Here is a 19,541-nt window from a genome sequence, read left to right as displayed (position 1 = left end):
TGGTCAAGTAGCAAGGGGAAAGGGGGGCACAGAGGGACTGCCCTGGTAACCCGGGGGCTTGGGTGGCCAGCAGGAACAGGACCAGTTGGTGGCCAGGAACATCGCCACCCTCAACTAGGAAATCGGGACAGCCTCCTGCTGACATCCAGCCAGGAGAGGAGACCACCCCCCACCACATTCACTCATTCCTTTGTTTAACAGGTTGGCTTTGAGCACCCATTGGCCCCACACTAGACTGGGCGCTGAAGGCTGACTCCAAGATGGGCGGCAACTCCCTCTGGAAGGAGCTGGAGAGCTCTCGGGCAAAACAAGGCCCTCACAGGTGGAAGGTGAGTGAATATCCCAGCCCCTGCCCACCATCCCCAGACCACTTTGGAGGGGTGGAGGGGGGACGGCCTGACCCTAGACCCTGGCTGCTCCCCTGGCCCAGAGCTGGGAGGCAGAGACCTGCCCTGGTGCTTCTCCCCACCCTCCCAGGGAGACCCCTGGGGGGGAGCTGGGGAGTCACTCACCCACGACAAACAGTTAAAGGGAAGAAAGCGGGTCTGGCGATATCAATGCACTTTGATAACAATAAACTCTGCTTTTAATTTATGCTAATGTGTAGGGCTGTGGTGACAGTAAGAAGTAAATTACAGAGTGGCTTTCGAGCTGGTAATTATCCCTCCATTTTTCCCTGCTCTGGAAGATGGACACACAATTATGCTCTCTTGCTGTATATTAATACAGATTCTTGACATCTTCAGCAGACCTGGAGCTGTCATGGAGCTTTTTGTCTCCTTTAATTGAAAATTAATGGTTACTGGGTTGCCACGGAAACAGAGGCCACGGACGCCAATGGCGCTCACGTCTCACCGAGGGACTGGCGGCGGCAGGAGTCCGGAATGACCTTGAAAGTTAAAAGAAAAAAAAAACTTAAAAAAGAAGGGGAGAGGAGGGGAAATGAGGACAGGAGGGTGGGAGAGTGTGTCAGGGCTGAAAGAGAGGAGAGAGGGAGAGAGAGAAAGGGACCGAAGGAGAGAAAGGGAAAAGAGGGAGCGGAAGCAGAGGGAAGGAGAAGATAAAAAGAAGAAAGAAAGCTGCAGGAGGTTGGGAGCAGGGTTGTTTGAGAGGGGGACATTCAATTAGGAAGTTTACCTCTCGATTTTGGTCTCTTACCTCTCTCTCTCTCTCTCTCTCTCTCTCTTTGGTAAGACCCATTAAAAGACTAAAAGCTGGATCCCAGCTCCAAAATCCATGATACTACAAATCTGTTAGGAGGAAGGTCGGCCTGCGCCCAGAGACCCGGGAGGAAGAGACAAAGGCTCCTTGGTGCCCGGGGAGGTGGCAAGCAGAGCCCGGGGCCGGGCCGAGGTGTGCCAGAGTGGGCACTTGCCAGGGGCCTGGTGGGCGGTGCTGTCAGAAGGGGCGGCCGGAGAGGAGGCTGCTTCATGGGGATCCCGGGGAGCTGCCACAACATTGCTCCAGCGGTAATGAGCAGGTGAAAGGGCTCTGTCGGCTGGGCCTTCAGCTTGAAGACACAACAAAAGAGCTCAAATGAGTCAGAGATGGGGGGTAGGTAGGGGGAGGGCCCCCGCAGGGGGAGGTGAGGATGGTTGGTTTGCTACCAGGAAGATAGGAGATAAAGGGAGGCATTTCCATGGGCCTCCAGGACAGCTAGTGGCTCTGGGTTCAGGAGTGTCTTTTTCCTAGAACTTGGCAGGCCCAAGACAGGGGCGCTGGGACTCCTGGGGGTTCTAGCAGGGAAGGTGGGCTCTTGCCTCATCCGCCCACCTTCCAGTCCCACACTCCAGAACACGGGCTTCAGAAAGGCAATGCAAGTCAATGTTTACTGGATGTCTACAGTGAACCAGGAGCCAAGCCAGGGAATTGGGTGCAGAGTCTGACACTCCAAGTGGAGGTGGAGGGCAGATTGGGGGCAGTAGGAAGACGGACACAAACGAACATTGCAAAGTCAACCACACACACACATACACACAAGCACACGCATGTGCCACACAGATCTCTATAGGAATGTTCATCACAGTGTAGTTTATAATAGAAAAAAATCTAGAAACACTCCAGATGACCAAGAATTGAGCACTCGTAAAAGCACAGGAACTCCTCTTTATCTGTGGTTTCACTTCCCCTGGATTCAGTTACCTGTGGTCAACCTCCGTGGGGAACTAGATGATCCTCCTTCTGACATATCATCGAAGGTCAACAGTAGCCTAATGCTACGTACCGACGCCTGGTCATTCCCTTCACTTCATCTCGTCCCGTGGGCATGTTACCATCGCACGTCATCACAAGAAGAGAGGTAAGTACATGGGGCACCTGGGTGGCTCAGTCAGGTAAGCATCTTCCTTTAGCTCAGATCATGATCCCGGGGTCCTAGGATCGAGTCCCGCACTGGGGTCCTGGCTCAGCGAGGAGCCTGCTTCTCCCTCTGCCTGCTTGTGTTCCCTCTCTCATTCTGACAAATGAATAAACCAAATCTTATTTTATAAAAAAAAATAAAAGAAGAGGGGTGGGTATAGAACAGTAAGATATTCTGAGAGTGAGAGACCATATTCATATAGCTTTTATTACAATTGTTATGTTATTACTATTAGTTAATGCTGCTAATCTCTTACTGTGCCCAATTTATAAATTAAACCTTATCATAGGTGTATATGTATAGGAAAAAAACACAACATATATAGACGATGTGGTACAATTCATGATTTCCACTGGGCACCCACAGGGGTGGTCTCAGAGCATATCTACTGAGGACAACTGTAAACACTTTATGACTGACCCAAAGGATGGAGCTCTCTACAGTCATTTCAAATTATGTTGGAGAAGAATATTTAATGACCTGGGGACAAGGTTCTCCATAGTTTGTTTAACCAAAAAGCCAGCTTATGAAACAGTAATGTCACAATTCCATGATCCTATATCTAAATTTTTGAGATATATATTCATTAAACATGTTATGCTATAATAAAGTTACACATGTGTGTGTAAATGTGAGTGTGTAACTGTGTACTTAAAAAAACTAGAAAATGCAGTAAAGTCCTCCTATGGTTGTCTCTGAGTGGTGGAATTATGGCTGAACTCTATCTCCTTTTTGGTATATTTCTGTATTTTCTAAATTTTCTGCAATAAATAGATATAACTTTTATGGACAAGTTTAAAAAAAAAAAAAAAAAGATTGGGGCACCTGGGTGGCTCAGTGGGTTAAAGCCTCTGCCTTCGGCTCAGGTCATGATCCCGGGGTTCAGGGATCAAGCCCCGCATCGGGCTCTCTGCTCAGCAGGGAGCCTGCTTCCTTTCCTCTCTCTCTGCCTCTCTGCCTCCCTGTGATTTCTGTCTGTCAAAAATAAATAAAATCTTAAAAAAAAAAAAAAAAGATGTATTTTTGAAATTAGTTTTTCCAGGGGACACCTGGGTGGCTCAGTGGGTTGAACCTCTGCCTTTGGTTCAGGTCATGATCTCAGGGTCCTGGGATTAAGCCCCGAACGCTGCTCTCTGCTCAGCCAGGAGCCTGCCTCCCCACCCCCCCACCCCCGCCTACTTGTGATCCCTGTCAAATGAATAAATAAAATAAAATAAAAAGAAATTAGCTTTTCCAGACACCTGTCCCAGGGAGGTAGAAATTCCTAGGCAGGAGCTACCCACACACTGAGACTAGCCCCCTAGGCCCAGGTGCTTTTCCCAAGAAATCAGACTCGGCAGACCCTTTCCTCAATTACCAGTACCCCACTCAGGCTCTCACTCTCACCCAGACCCTTTCCCACTCCTAACCTGTCCACCCTAAGGTGTCCTCAGATGGGGTGAGGGACTGAGGCCCCCCAGGAGGGACTGTATGGTGGGCCAGGCTAAGCAGGTCCTAAAGCACATAACCAACCCTGGAGACCAGGAATGGCCCTTCCTTGGTTCCTGTGTGATTCTCAATCCCATTCTGCAGACCAGGCAACTGAGGCCCAGAGAAGCTAATCAACTAGTGCCAAACCACACAGCTGGTAGGTGGCAGAGCCATCTACCTCCGGATTTATAGTCTCTATACCTTTCTCTCCTGGCTCATCCTCCACTGGGTCCAGAGAACTAGGGTGCCAAGTTTGAATTGCTTGAATTTCTGGAATAAGCTCCATTCTGGGAAGTTCACCCTGATAAAATGCATCTTTTCATGGTCTTTGTACTCTTGGCTTGCCCTTGGCTGGACTGGGTGGGGGTAATCATGTCCCCCCTAATTAGAGCAAGGAACTGCAGAAAAAAACTGGCTGGGAGTGGGACTCCTGAGAAATGCATCCTTTCCCCTTCCCAGACACATCCGTAAATCCCTGAAACTCCACACTCCCCTGGCAAACGGGATCTCTGGGATCTCTGGGATCTCTGTCCCTCATCCCTAACTCCTGCCTTCCCCGCTGCCAAGTCTCAGTCTCCAAAATCAGATTCCATGCCCCCTTCCTCTGGGACACTTTCCAGGGGTTAACTTCCTGCCGCCACTCTCATTCCCTCCTACCCCTTATTAACCAAACTACCCTCTTGGCACACATCCTCTGTGGCAGGCCCTATCCAACTACTTTTCATGTGTTCCCTCCCTTCTCCTAACAACCTTAGGAGAAGGCACTACTATCTTTTTCCACTCGGTCACAGAGAGGTAAGCTGAACTGACCAAGGTCACACAGCAAATGGGGGCCAGAATTAGAACGCAGGCAACCTGAAAACAGAAGCCACACTCTGAACCAGCTCCCCTGTGGCAGTGAGTTTTCACTGGTATTCCGTCACACTGGCTGACCTGTAATTCAGAAGCCCACTTCACTGGGCTATGATGACATTTGCATGACCAGGCAGGTCAGGGTGATGGCCTTTCCCCCAAAAGAGGGGATCTTCCATTTGTCAGTGGGTGGAGACAGGTTCACTCCTTATCCAGAGGGTGTCTGGCATCTGCCACAATGTCCTGGTTGATTCTGCTCTCCTCGGTCCTGCCACCAACATTCAGGACAGGCTCTGCATTGGGGGGACAGTTCCCGGAGGGGTGGGGTGACTGGCCCGCTGGAGACAGTCTCTAGGGAAGGGTCCCAGGCAAGCGCCCCCCGACCCCGCCCTGCCCCATGCATGTGGCAGACCCCCTGAGCCCTTGATATCCAAAGGAGGCCCCGGCATCCTCTGCTCTCCGCCATCCTCCACCTGGCTGGCTACCTGCCCTTCTCCTCTCTCCTCTGTCCTTCCCCCACCTCCCCACGGGGCCCCAGCCCACTTCCCTCCCTGCCCACCTTCCCAGAGTGAGAATAAACAAGAAGACAAACCCAGCATCATCGTGGTGGCGGCAAGGGGAGCAGGGAACTTGCCTTCATTTCCCTGGTTTCCCTGATCCCGACCTTAATCCCCCGCTCAGCATCCTGTCAGCCGGGTTGTTCTCAAGCTGACATTGCTGCAGGCGCCTTCTCGGCAGCCTTTCCTCAGATCTGCCTCCTCGGGGGACTTCTAAAGAGGAGCCTGAGGTTTCTCTGTTACAGCCGGCTTCACTCGCTGCCCTCAAGCAAAGCCTGGGCTCCCAGGGGGCCCGCAGGGAGAGGGGGCGGCAGGGGGGCAGTGCCAGGCCTGACGTTTTCTCAGGAAGAGGGGAGGATGGAGGCGGCTGTACCCCAGAGGCTTCCAGATCGAGGGTCAGACCTCGGGCAGGAGCCCCACCAGAGCTGCTGGTCACCTCCAGTGGTGGCGGAGTCTTGCTCAGATGCGTTGGCCCGAGAGGGGAAACTGAGGCCAGAGCCCAGGGAATTCAAGCTGGCGCTGGTTCTGGTTAGGGAGGAGGCAGAGGGATCTGTGATTTTCTCACAGCTCAGGGTGGATTTACAGAAAGGATAGCTAGGGTCTGCCCTACTCATGTACATGAGAAAACCGTATATATGCGCTCATCAGTTGACCTGTGGAACATTCCTAAGTGCTGGGTGCTGGGAGAGAAATGCGAAAGGCAGCCTGGTGAAAGGAATGAAGTGTGAGCTGGGCATATGGGCCGGGTCCCAACCCAGCTCCACTGGGCAAGTGCTGTGTGGCCTCTGGCCAGTCACTTGGCTTTTCTGAGCCCCATCTTTGTCTTCTCCAAGGCAGTGGGAGGTGGGACATGGGGGAGGTTATACCCAAAGCTACCTTGCAGGATCAAGGTGAAGTTTCAAGACATAGTCTGAGCACCTGGGCTTTAAGGATGATTGTTATGACTCTTGTCACCAACCACTGGAGACATTAGAGTCCAGATATTTTCTGGGTCTTCGTGAAGGGGTCTCTGTATGCAGGGGAGTGAGCTGAGAGCACACGTCTTTAGGTGAGCGTCTGTGGGGGGTCTGAGTAGGGCCTCGGTGAAATTGTTAAGTCCCTGCATTTGAAATCAAGCTCAGTCCTCAACATGAACAAATATCCAGGATAGTGGGCGCTGGCCGGCCCTGCCCCTCTGACACTCCCTTCTGCAAGCCCGTGACGTACCTATCCTGCCAAGGGGACAGGGATATGGGAGGCTCCTGGAAACCCAGAAAGGGGTGCTCCTTGAGTACCCCCCTCACCTGGCTCCTCTTTCCTGGAGCCTCCTCGGGCCCATAGCTACTCCCCGGACTACATTGGAAGGTAGTACCTGAGACCCCAGGCACTCAGTGTCCTGTCCTGCGCATTTGCCTTCAGGCAGAAAGCTCTGAGATGGGGATGCAGCCTGGGTGGGCTTTGAGAGAGAGCACTGGCTCTTCCTGTTGCCAGGATTTACTTAGCTGGGTGGCCTTAGATAAGTTACGAAACCTCTCTGAGCCTCGGTGTCCTCCTCAGTAACATTACTGTTTGTAGCACTGTAGTGCAGTAATAAGAAATAGAATGTTGACAACGTCTTAGGTTTCACAAATGGGAAAAAATGTCAAGAAGTCAAAACAGATCAAAATGTCATATCCATATGCCTGGCACCTAAGAGACAGTGAGTAAGCTCTCCGTTCTCCTTTCTCTCCTTCCTTCCTCCTGCCTCTCTTCCTCCCTTCCTTCCAACCAAACTGATTTTACCACTCTGCTGATCAATTCATTCCTGCCCTGCAGGGCAAGTCAAATTCCCTCCTGACCCAACCAGAAGGCTTCCAGCTCACCTGGGAGGGAGGGGCTGCCTTCAGGGTCCACTTAAGGCACTATCACCTCCCAGTCTTTGGGAAACCACCAGACTCAGAATTCTCAGGAACTTGCCACAGATGCCAATTCCTGGACATGCTCCACCTGCTGAATTAGCACCCAGGGGTGATCCTGGGCATCAGTGTTTCATAGGCCCCCTTGTGATTCTGACAGCCACTAGATTTGAAGGCCACCTCCTTGGCTCTCTCTTTTATACTAGGTCCATGCTGTGTGGTCTCAAGTTTGTCAGGCAGTGTTGAAAGTCCTTGTCTTGGGAATGTGGCTACTTCTTCTACAAGCCAGGAGACACCCATGGGACAGTCCTGGGAGAACCCAAAGCCACTGGATAGGACCAATCACAGGCCACCTATAAACACACCTCCCCCACAGTCTGCAGGAGCTGGGGGCTTCCTGGCCCGTCTTCCACAGTGGCCCCAGCCTTCCTTAGGTCACTACTTCTTGGTTTCCCCAGCCAGTGGTCTGAAATACCACTGGGGCTCCATGTCAAGTCAGACAGAAGCTCCCGGCCCTGGCATTCAAGGAGACAGGCTCAGGAGGAGCAGGTTGCCTTCAAACTTCCCAAGAATCTCCCTGCACTGGGGCTTGGAGAGCAGGGCAAATTTGCTTGGCTTCTTCCCTCCCTGGACCATCCCCCAAAGGATGGCTGCCTTAGTGTTTGGGGGAAGGACTGGAAGGGGGCCCACTTCGGGTCCCTGAGGGCTCACATCCCCCCTACATTCCAAACCCCACCCCCTTCTAACTATTCCCACCTGCCTTCACATGGGTTAAGTTGACCAGAACTCTACCAAGGGAGGTGCCCGTGGGAGAAGGGGGGCAGTGGGATGTGTGAGTTGGAAGTCCTGGCTTTTCACAACCCATTGAGCAGACCATGGCAAGTCCCTCCCTGTCCCTGTCCTCCCCTCCCTTCCCTTCAGGGAGCAGCACCTGAAAGCTGGGACACCAGAGAGTTACTTCTATCGGTGCTAAGTGAGCACAAGGTATGGATCTTTTTATTTGTATTTTACAGGATGAATCCTTTTGTACTGTCCCCCAACAGGTGCAGGCTACCTAGGAAGTGCCCTGTCCCAGTGCCACCTCTCAGGGAGTCCCAGCCTCAAGCTGTCTGGCTCTTAAAACAAGCCCATCTGTTTGAGGGCGCTTCAGAGGCAGCTGGGAGAGTCCCCAGTCACCGCCACTCCTTCCAAGAATAGGAGAATCCTGTTCTAAGGTAGCTTGAGCCATGATATCTGCCCCTGAGGTTATTGGGGGAGGCGGGGAGTGGAGGTACCAGGGGAAGATGACTCTGGGAGCCAGATCCTGAAACTCCCATGGGCGTGAGACCAGAAACCCAAACCCTGGCCCCCCACCCTACCCCCCCTAAGCCACCGTCCGGAAAAAATAAACTATTTCCTGCAACCAGCTCCGAAACAAAGTCTATGAGTGAGCTGTGACACATGTTACATAAATAGAAGCCGCAGAGGGGAAAAGCCTGTTTTCTCTTTCATTATTTATCACTCTCTAACCATCTCCAGCTGGGTGAGTAAACAGGCGCATTGGCCCATAATGAGGAACAGACCTCGCTGTGGGGCTGCTGTGGGGGCGTGGGTGTGAGTGTGACAGTGTGTGTACCCTGGGTCTGTCTGTCTGTCTGTGTGTCTCCCCCCACTGAGAGGGGAAAGTGGGAGTCTGCAAGGAGCAGGCTTGTGGGAGACATCTGATTCCAGAGAGCAAGGGACAGTCCCCCTGATGCCCCAGCTGGGGTTCCATGCCTCCCCACCCTGAGGGTTGTTTGGGGACCTGGGCGGGCATGTTGGATGAAGGAGGCGTAAAAAAGGGAGAGACTGTGTGGGTGGGGGAGGCTGGGAGGCTGAGAAAGTGCCAGGTCTCAGAGTCTGACCCTGGCGGGGTGGCCTCTAAGTGGGGCCAGGGGCTGCGTGGGAGCAGGGCAGGAGCTGGAGGGTGTGGGGGGCCGTCCATGAGACAGGGACTGAGGGAGAGGGGACCCTGGGAGTGCGGAGCATGCATGTACCATCCTGGGGGTGTGTATGGCTCTGTGGAACTTTCTGACAATGGGAAAGTGTGAGTGTGTGTGAGCCCTGACGGCATGTACATCTGTGCGTCGCTGTGGGAGCATGATATGTCCATGTGGGAATTTACGGCCGTCAGCGTGGTTATGGCTTTAATATGGTGAAGTCCTAACCCCCAGCACCTCAGCCTGTGATCTTTGGAAACAGGGCCGTTGTCAACGCATTCAAGACAAGGTCGTGCTGGGATGTCCCTGCGGCACCCGACGCAATGTGACCAAGGTCCTAGGAAAGAGATGTCCCTGTGGGGACACTATGGGGACACTATGGGAATGTGTACGTGAGATCCCGGTAGTGAAGATGGGTGTGGGTGTGACTCTGACTATGGGAGCATGTAAATATGTGTGTAAGACCAGGAATTGTGCGAATGGGCATGCTAGTGTGTATACACACACACTCGGTATGTAGATGGAGGCAGAAATTGGGTAATAATCGATAATAAGGTTCTGTTGTTTCAGCCCCCCAGGCGGTGGTACTTTGTTACGGAGACTCGAGGAGACAAACACCGGAGTGTATGAACGTGTGTGTGTACACTTGGGAGAGGGTAAATAAGCGTGAAAACTATGGGAATGTGTACGTGAGATCCCGGTAGTGAAGATGGGTGTGGGTGTGACTCTGACTATGGGAGCATGTAAATATGTGTGTAAGACCAGGGATTGTGCGAATGGGCATGCTAGTGTGTATACACACACACTCGGTATCCACCCATCATCATCCTGGAAAGGGATCCAGCATCCATCCTTCACTCCTGGCTGCCTCTGCACATCTTCAGAACCCTTCCCTGACCTCGGGCAGTCCTGCCTGACTGAGGTCAGGTCAGTCCTGAAGGAGGGCTGAGCTGGTCCCGCTGCCAGCTACCCACAGCCTGTCCTCACCTCGGGGTCAGCCCGACATCAAGATTTAAACCCCACCCATGCATGCAGAGCCCAGAGTACGGCTCCTCAAACTCCTTGTTTGTGGCCCTGGGGAATTCTCGCCCAAAGCCTGATTTCTCTCTAGCTCAGGTCTACCGAGCCGGTATCAGCTGTCTCGCATGGGGAATTATAAGGGAGACAGGTCTAAACCCTGAATTCTTGGACAGAACTGGCTTCCTGAGCACCTGTGTTCACAGGCCCATCTCAGGTGACCACTGAATGTCACAGAGCCACCTGGACACCTAGCTTCCTGGGTTATGTCCAGACCCATCTGTCCTGCTGGCCAGCTTCTGGCCCCCAACCAGGGGATACCACAGTTGTTCAATTACTCAACATAGCACACACCACTCGACTCTATCTTAGAATCCTCTAAGGTGTCCCAGAGACGCCTTTCTGCAAACCTCAGACAAGCCACTTATCTCTGAGCTTCAGTTTCCCCTCTGTGAAAAGGGCACAACCACCCATGCCCTGCCTATTTTATGGGAATGGTGTCAAATTTAGGGGGGCTTAATGGACATGAACTTTTCTTATAAAGAAACGCTTTATAAAATGCTCCCACGGGAGCACCTGGGAGGTTCAGTCGGTTTAGTGTCTGCCTTTGGCTCAGGTTATGGTCCTGGGGTCCTGGGATTGAGCCTCGCATCAGGCTCCCTGCTCAGCAGGAAGCCTGCTTCTCCTTCTCCCACTCCCCCTGCTTGTGTTCCCTCTCTCACTATATATCTCTCTGTCAAATAAATAAATAAAATCATTTAAAAAAGATTTATTGATTGATTGACTGATTGATAGATTTGAGAGAGAAAGCATGGAGATAGGGAGGCACAGAGGGAGAGAGAACATTTAAGCAGACTCAGAGCTGAGCATAAAGCCCGACGCAGGGCTCAATCCCATGACCCTGAGATCACAACCTGAGCCAAAAAACCAAGGGTGGGATGCCCAAATGACAGTGCCACCCAAGTGCCCCAGGAGTGATTTTTATAAATGAACATTTGCCACCAGGTTTATGATAGGGAGCATTAACTTTGAATTCCAATCAAACAAAATGTTAGCCCTCTCCTCCCCCCAAATCCCATTCTTTTCATTAGCAGACGTGTACTTCAAAAAATTATATTAGGTTGTTACTATAATTATAATACCATCAATAAAAACTTTGTGGAAGTCTGTTTTCTTTCTTGTTATATAAGTCCCTACATAATACCCTTGAGGCAGCCTCTTGACCCACTAAGCCTAAAATATTTACTAACTGTCCTGTTACAGAAATCATTTGCTCGTCTCTGCCTCCACTACTGAACTCTGCCATTCCAGAAACACGTTGGCCACAGTTTGCCAGTCCCCAAAATAGAATACACTAAACCCTTGGCCATTTTGATTGGTTTGGAGAGAAGCAAGTAAATTCCTAGACAGGTCCCGACAAGCCAGCGTTTGCTTGAACAGTTCACTGGCCTGGACTGGGCAGGATGTGAGTCTAAAGCTGATGGGACTCCCTCCAAGGACTCTGAGAACAAAGCCCACCCAGCGAAAGGCAGAGTTAAGCAATGGTAGAGGATCCAACGGCATTGCTTCAAGCCCCTGGATCACACATCACCTGCAGTAAGACCTACCCTTTGATTTTTTGGTTACAGTAGCCAATCAATTCCCATTGTTACATAAGCTTATTTGAAGTGAATTTTCTGATGCTTGCATGGAGACAAAAGCACAGAAGAAGAATGTTTAACCTAGCTCTGGGCATTCAAGGAAAACTTCCAAGAGGAGGTGTCATCTTTACTGGGTCTTAGAGTCAGCCATGAAAGCAGAAAGAAGAAACAGTATTCCAAGCAGAGAGTAGGACATGAGAGCAGGCACATGCCCCAAGTCCCAAGTGGCAGAGCTGGGAGTGGCCAGGGATAGAATTTGAGGTTCAGGAAAGGAAAGCTCATGTACCAGGCCAACGTGCTTGATTTTAGCCCTTTGGAGATGCATCTGAAACAAGGCATGACAAGTTCAGGTTGGCCCTTAAAATAGAACTTTCGACCACTGCTTGGAGGGAGGTGCGGGAAAGGGATCGGGTTGGGAGTGAGGAGTCAATAAGGAGGCCACTGGGATACACCAGGAGAAGATGCTGCGGGTCCAGACCACCAGGAGCGGGGAATGGAGAGGAAGGAATGACTCTGAGAATGTCCTGGAAGTGGTGGATCATGATGCTATCACTGAAGAGAAAATGCAAAGGTGGGGCATGTTTTTAGATACAGATGATGATTAGAATCTGGGACGCGTTGAATATGCCATCACTGGCTCACCGACACAGGGGTGGGAATGAGGTCCAAGATGGTGATTGTCCTCAGAGCCACCAACCCACAGCTGTGGTTAAAACCACAAGAGTGGGTGAGATTGTCCAAGGGGACATGTAGATTGAGGAGAGCCGTGGGTCCACGCTGGAACCTTGAGAACCACACCAAGCATTGAAGAGGAGGGGGCAGTGGGAAACGACACAAGCTCACAAAGGCACATGGAAAGGGAAAGTCAAGGAGAACAGAGGGCAGAGTGTGCCAGGTGCGGGTACCCTGCCCATTATCGCCGGGCACATACCTCTAGATGGACAACAACTGCTCTTTGCCAGAGAGTTTTTCTGGCCATGGAAACACCCTGGCTCCAGCTCAGGGCATGCTGGAAGTGCTGGAGGGTCAATTGCCGGGAAACAGCCCTGAACCGATGGCAAAGGAGGGGTAAATACCATCCCGTGGTATGGATGAGCCGAGGCCGATCTCATATACCTTCCCGAGGTCCCAGCCAATGGAGGGAGCATTCCTGTGTGCTCCCAGCCTTCCTTCTCATTTTCCCATTCCTCAACTGGTGTTTCCTGGGACCATTTCCCAAACAGACCCCTTGTGCTTGGATCTTTGTCTCAGAGTCTGCAGAGAATCTACACTTGTCACAAAATCCCAACAAGTAGAACATTTCGAGATACTTCCTCCCGGTAACTTCTGTCTTGGGGGGAGAGGGACTCAGGTCATCCCTGCCCCAGGCACGTTGCCCATCCCACACTCCTAAAGAAGCAGGCTAATTTGTGCCCTGATCCAGAGGTCCTCAACAGGGGTCTTCCCCATTCTGAGGCTGAACAAACTTCACTATCAAAATATCCTTTCCAGGGGTGTGGGTTGGGGGAGATCATTTTCTATCTCCTCACCTCAGCTTCTCCCATGTTTATAGGGGCTCCTGTGGTCAGGGATGTGTGCTCACAGCCCTCTGAATATTGCAGAAGCTTAGAAAGACTCCCTCAGCCTGATCCCGCCTCTCCTGGGACCACTGGCTCAGACTTCTCCTTTTCCAGCCCTCCAGGTGACCCTCACTTCTTTCCAGTCGTCCAGCCCTGCTGGTGCTCACCACTGCTTTTTCTGTCTGCGACCCAGGGACTGGCTCTGATGGCCAGCGGTGATCCCCAGGGAGGTAGGGAGGCCTGGGTGGCCTGGAAACACTCCTCACTTCCAACCTGCTCTTCACCTCTTATCTCTCAAGGCAAAAAACCAAAAAGAATAAACCAGACTTCTGGGGGCAGAGAGCCAGGGCCCTCAAGAAGCCATACGGTAGAGCAATGAAGTAGACACTGGGTGGTTACCAAGCCAGGATGTGGACACAGGTACTTTGCTTTCGTGACTGTGGAACCGTGTATGTGTTTCATTGAGCTGTGGGCTTGTCACTTGCCAAGTGAGGACAATTAACAGTACCTGCTTCAATGTAAACTGGTGCCACCACTGTGGAAAACAGCATGGAGGTTCCTCAAGAAATTAAAAATAGAAATACCATATGATGTAGTACTCCCACTACTAGATATTTACCCAAAGAAAACAAAAACACTTTGAAAAGCTATATGCATTCCTTTGTTTACTGCAGCCTTATTTACAGTAGCCAAGACAGTAGATGAAGGGATAAGGAAGAGGGACTATCACACAATGGAATGGTACTCAGCCATAAAAAAGGATGAGAGTTTGCTATTTGTGACAACACGAATGGACTTGGAGGGTATCATGCTAAATGAAATAAGTCAGACAGAGAAAGACAAATCCCTTATGATTTCACTTACATGTGGAATTTAAAAAAACAAAACAACAAAAAAAAAAAACCCAAAGAGTAAACAAAGAAAGCAGAAATAGACCCGTATATACAGAGGACAAACTGATAGCTGAGGACGGGAGTAGGAGCATAAAACAAATGGGGTGAAGGGAACACAGGCTTCCAGTTATGGAATGAGTAAGCCATGGGATGAAAAGCACAGCATAGGGAATAGAGTCAAGAGTGTTGTAATAGGGGGCGCCTGGGTGGCTCAGTGGGTTAAGCCGCTGCCTTCGGCTCAGGTCATGATCTCAGGGTCCTGGGATCGAGTCCCGCATCGGGCTCTCTGCTCAGCAGGGAGCCTGCTTCCCTTCCTCTCTCTCTGCCTGCCTCTCTGCCTACTTGTGATCTCTCTCTGTCATATAAATAAATAAAATCTTTAAAAAAAAAAAAGAGTGTTGTAATAGTTGGTCACTACCCTTGTGAGCAGAGGATAACACACAGACTTGTGGGATCTCTGCATTGCACAACTGAAACTAATGTCATGTTGTGTGTCCACTAGACTCGTTTTTTTGTTTTTGTTTTTTTTTAAGGAGAGGGGATTGGCCTTTATCCCTATGAGAGCTGTATACTACTACTCCCAGTGAAGGAAATGCGAATTCCAAAAAAAATAAAATAAAATTACAGTACCCACCGGACTCAGGCTGGGTTCCCCCAGAAGCAGGCCCTGGAGATGACTATTCCAGTACACATGGTTAATTTAGGAGGTAAAGGAAACAACAGTGGGGAAGTGAAGAAGTCAAGGAAGGGAAGGAAGGCGACCAAGTGTACGCCATCTCACTGGCTCCTAGGGTGGGCTCTCCCTGGGCTTGCGCACATAACATACACCACCAGAGGGATGAGGGAGTGGGGGTATTTATACACGAATTCTCACACGCCATGGGCGGAGGGCTCTCCCAGAAGCTGTCTTGGGGGGAGTTCCTGGCCCACTTCTGGCCTCCCACACAATAGGAAAGTGGGTTTCAATGCCCAGAGGGAGCCCTCTCAGGTAAGGACAGGTAGGTGCTGGCGATTAGAAGCCTTGGGAGTGGAAGTGGTCAGGGGGAGGGCATAGGAGCAGGGCACCAACCGCCTCTGTTGCATCATCTCAGAGAGCTGTTAGGAGGCACAATGAGGTCACAGATGAAGAATGCTTAACACGGTGCTTGATGTTCAGGTGATTCATCACTAACTGAGATCCAGCCTCACTCCAGCCTTCCCATGTCTGGTTCCAGCAACTTCCTGCTGCCTAACAACCATAAGGGAGGTCTTAGGGATGGGAGGGCCAGGGATCAGGAAAAGAAGGGACTGGAGAAGAGAAAACCAGAAAGCAGAGGGGGTGCAAAAGAACCAGGAAGGAAGTGGGCCCTGGAGCCCAGGCCTGACATGAAATGTGATTTGGAACAGAGTGTGAAAGCCACAGGAAAATACGGGACACCTACTCCATGGGCCCAGCCAGACATCACATACAATAATGAACATAGAACAACTCTCTCTTATCATCTCCCCTTATGTCCACATTTACATCCATCACCTCTGCCATTTGGGATGGTGCCAAGAAAGAAAAGAGAGGGAGGGAGAGAGAGAAAGAAAGAAGAGAAAAAGAGGGAAGAAGGAAGGAAGGCAAGGAAGGAAGGAAGGGAGAAAATTAGGACACATTAGAACACTGGGGGGATCCGAGATACATGTCAGAAATTCCCAGTTAAAGATGCTTCCTACGTGGTAGCTATTTCCAGTGTTGAGGTGACTTTGCCTTTGATTTTCTTCCTCCACATTCCATCTCACCCTCCTGTGCCAGCAGCTGAGACCCCAAGCCCTATGCCTTCAAATTTCCCCAGGGAAGGAATGTTTCCCTTGCTCAGCAAGGGAAAGCGTTCAGGAGGCATCCTCAGGGACCAAGAAGAAGGGAGTTGGGAGGAGTGAGGAAAGCTGGGAACACAGCCCTCTGGGAGGAGGAGATGGACCCTGGGGGGTGAGAGTGCCACCTAGTTCCATTTCCTATCCAAGTCCCACCCCACCTCCCTTGCCTCCACCTCCACTGCCCCTCCAGTCAAGGAAGACACGTTTCCTGCCCAGGTTCTAGAACCCCCCCACGCCCCCCTCCGGCTGATAACTTCAGGGCACCAACTTGCTCTGAGGAGTGCAAGGCTTTAATTTTTTTGTTTTTTTTTAACTCTGCTCTAAAGTATCAGATCATAATAAAAATCAAATCAACAAGCATTTACTGTGTAGTTACTATGCAAAAAACACCGTGCTGGGTGCAACAGGAAATTCCAAAATGACTACAATTGTCAGCCACTGACCTCAGTGTGTTATATAGTTGGAAAGATGAGGCATAAATGATTAAACAGTTAACAACACAATAGAATGTGTTCGAAGTTTCTAGGTGCTTATTAAATAAAAGTTAGCCAACAACACATTGTAACATCCACAGAAGTGCCAAAGAGGAGAGAGAAGGAGTTGTCAGCAGGCCCATGGGTAATCAAGGAACAACAATCCACCCAGCTTCAATCTACCCTGTGTGGACACTAAGGAGAAGCCTGGGTGACTTCTCTTCCTTCCCTCTGCCAGACCCTCCTTTCTCTCAGAAGAAATATACTAAGCACCTTGCTTCAGGAGTTCAGACCAGAAAGTACCAGAATTAGGATTAAAATTAGGGTCTTCACAAGGAGGGAAATCATGGGGGTAGATCCGGAAGGATGAAGGGAGAGGGGTTCTTTCCTGTGTGCCTGCTCCTTGGCTTTTCCTTATCCCCAGGCATACCTCCTCTTCCATGGAAGACTGGGTGCCTGCCTAGGGGACACAGAAGGGCACTGGGTGGGTGTGCTCTACCCTTCCCTCCATCTTTAGGTGTGTCTGCTATCTCCCATCATGGAAATCCCTCCACAAAGAACTCTCACTAGACCCAAAGACTCTGTGTTCTAATTGATGGGAAATTGTTCATTGCTTCTCAAGTTATTGTTCATTTCCTGATCCTTAATGACTGATTTTCCACCAACCAGCCTAGAGTCCCATGTCCACTACCCCATGGACCAAACCAGAGTCTCTGAGTCCCTAGAAATGACTGCAGGGGACCCTGCAAATATCTCCCAGGACCCAGGCACTCAGCCAACTTGGCACCAAATAGGGCAACTGAGCCCCACCCCCAGTCCTGAGTGCCTTCTGCCCCATAGCCCCCTGGGACAGCTCCCCACAGTGCATGGTCCTCTACTTGGGGCAATATGGTAACCTGATAAGCTTCCCCCAGTGCTAAGAGCCTCCCTTAAAAGGGGGGCATCTAGAGAGCATCTTGAGGGTTCCTGGCACAGTTCATTAAGATATCAACCCTTAATGAAATATTTCTTTGTTTAGATCATCATTTATCTTGGGGAACAGGGGCCTTTGTGGCCAAGGAAAAGGCTGCCCCTTTACAATCCCTCCACCACCTCCACCCAACACAGCGCCCCCCCAGCCCAACCAGGGGTCTGTCAGAGTCTGAAAGACTGGGAAGTAGGGTGGGGAGGAGCATTTGGGAAAAGGGGAGGGGAGAAGATTCCAGAGTGGAAGAATCACAGGGGGAAAGGGGGACAACTTGATTGAGCAGGAGGCAAAGGAGGAGAGAGAAACAGAGACCTGGGGTGGGAGGGGTGGGAAGGTGCACACAGAAGGAAGCCCACTACAGTGTGACCACAATAGCCAAAGTTCAGAAACAACCCAACTGTCCATCACAGGGAGGCTGGGCAAAGAAACCAGGGCACTCTGATATAGTACAATGCCCTCCACCAGCCTTTTCAATGATTGACCTAGAGATACATGTAGTAAGCCTAAGATAATCGCCCCAGCATGAAATAAACACCAAGAACAAAAAGTAAAAAAAAGCAAGGAGCAGAAAGATCCCTTCTATTTAAAATTTCAAGACACCCAAGTGACAACTTACTTGGAGGGCTACCTATCAGCTGCAAGAAACTGGCTGCCTCTGGCATGGGGATGTTGGAGAAAGTGGAAGGAATAGGGAGAGGTCCTCAACCATATCAGCAACAATGTTGATGCTTATACAGCAACTCAATTCATTTCACAAAGGGAACACACTCTTGCAACCAACTCCCAAATTCAAAACTCAGAACATTCCCAGACACCCCCAAGAGCCTCCACTTACTCTCTCTCAGTCATGGCCCCTAAGGTCCAATGCTAGAACCAGTTTTTTGTTTTGTTTTGTTATTTTTGTTTTTTAATATTTAATTTTTTGACAGAGAGAGAGATCAAAAGTAGGGGGGGGGGGTGGGGGGGTGGGGGGGTGCAGGGTCCCCGCTGAAGAGAGAGCCCCATGCAGGGTTCTATCCCAGGAACCTGAGATCATGACCTGAGCCGAGCAGAGGCTTAACTCACTGAGTTTTTGAATTTCAGAGAAATGGAATCTTTCTGGGTGCTTTCTCATGTCATGAGTTTATGCTCAACATTGCGTGTGTGAAATTTCTCCATGTTGCTGTGCATGGCAACAGTTGGTCCATTCTCACTGACAAGTACTAGCTCTTGTACACGAAGACCATGATTTGTTCCCTTATTGCACTGCTCATGGCTATTCTGCATGGTACTGTGGAGAACATTCCAGTGTATGTCTTCTGGTGAACACACATATGTCTGAGTTTTAGGACTGGAGCTGCTGTGTTATACTGGAAAGTTCTATTCCTTAATAAGGCCAAAACAAAGTTCTGAGAACAAAAAAGTAAGAGTCAAACAATCAGATGAATGGAAATATAAACTATCTGAACCTAGATGTATGGGATTGAGGAGATTAATGTTTTTGGACATGCCCCCATACCTCCCAGGCCTGGAAGGAGGAATAAGCTCACCCAGTAGTTCACTTCACCCCACCACAGGGCAGCAGCTGACCCTGGCGAGGAGCCTATGGAGCAGGAAGACCTGGGAGCACTTCCTTGATACACCACCTCCAAGCTGTGTGACCTGAAGCGGGTTGCCTGACCTCTCTGAGCATCAGGTTCCCCATTACAAAATGAGAAGAGTGACCATGTCTAGGGCGATAAAGCTCAAAGACCCATGAGAGTCAAGTGCCTGGAGCAGAGCAAGCTGAATAAGTATCTGCTGCATTTGTGTTTAGGGTCTGCATTTCTGTGAGGTCAGTTTTCCTCATTTTTAGGTGAGGAAACCAGGGTTTACAAAAGGGAATAGGAGCATGTCTGGAAATCTAGATGATTTGTCAGTGCTTTTTCCTCCCAGCCACCTAAGGAACCATTCTCCCAGTGTTGTGGAGGAGGAAAGTCAGGGTCAGACAGCATGTAACTTGCCCAGGTCACACTGCTGGTAAAGGTCAGAAGCTAAAGCTCAACCCAGGGCTGCCTCATGCCAGCCCCTGTGCAGTTGACAATGGCCTTCCCAGCAGGGCTAG

At 50.6% G+C, this 19,541-nt stretch overlaps 1 long non-coding RNA gene across 1 annotated transcript; it reads right to left on the bottom strand.

Moving 5' to 3' along the window:
- Positions 1-560: 560 nt before the first annotated feature.
- LOC132017295 (uncharacterized) lies at positions 561-1,444 on the bottom strand. Its single transcript, XR_009404222.1, has 2 exons — positions 1,159-1,444; positions 561-889 (listed from the first exon to the last, which is right to left on the bottom strand). It is a non-coding gene; the product is annotated as an uncharacterized LOC132017295 (long non-coding RNA).
- Between the last annotated feature and the right edge of the window lie 18,097 nt (positions 1,445-19,541).

The sequence above is a fragment of the Mustela nigripes genome, chromosome 5 (genome assembly GCF_022355385.1).
Source record: "Mustela nigripes isolate SB6536 chromosome 5, MUSNIG.SB6536, whole genome shotgun sequence".
Taxonomy (NCBI): domain Eukaryota; kingdom Metazoa; phylum Chordata; class Mammalia; order Carnivora; family Mustelidae; genus Mustela; species Mustela nigripes.
Note: the sequence above shows the minus strand (reverse complement) of the source record. Positions and strands in the feature narration are given on the sequence as shown.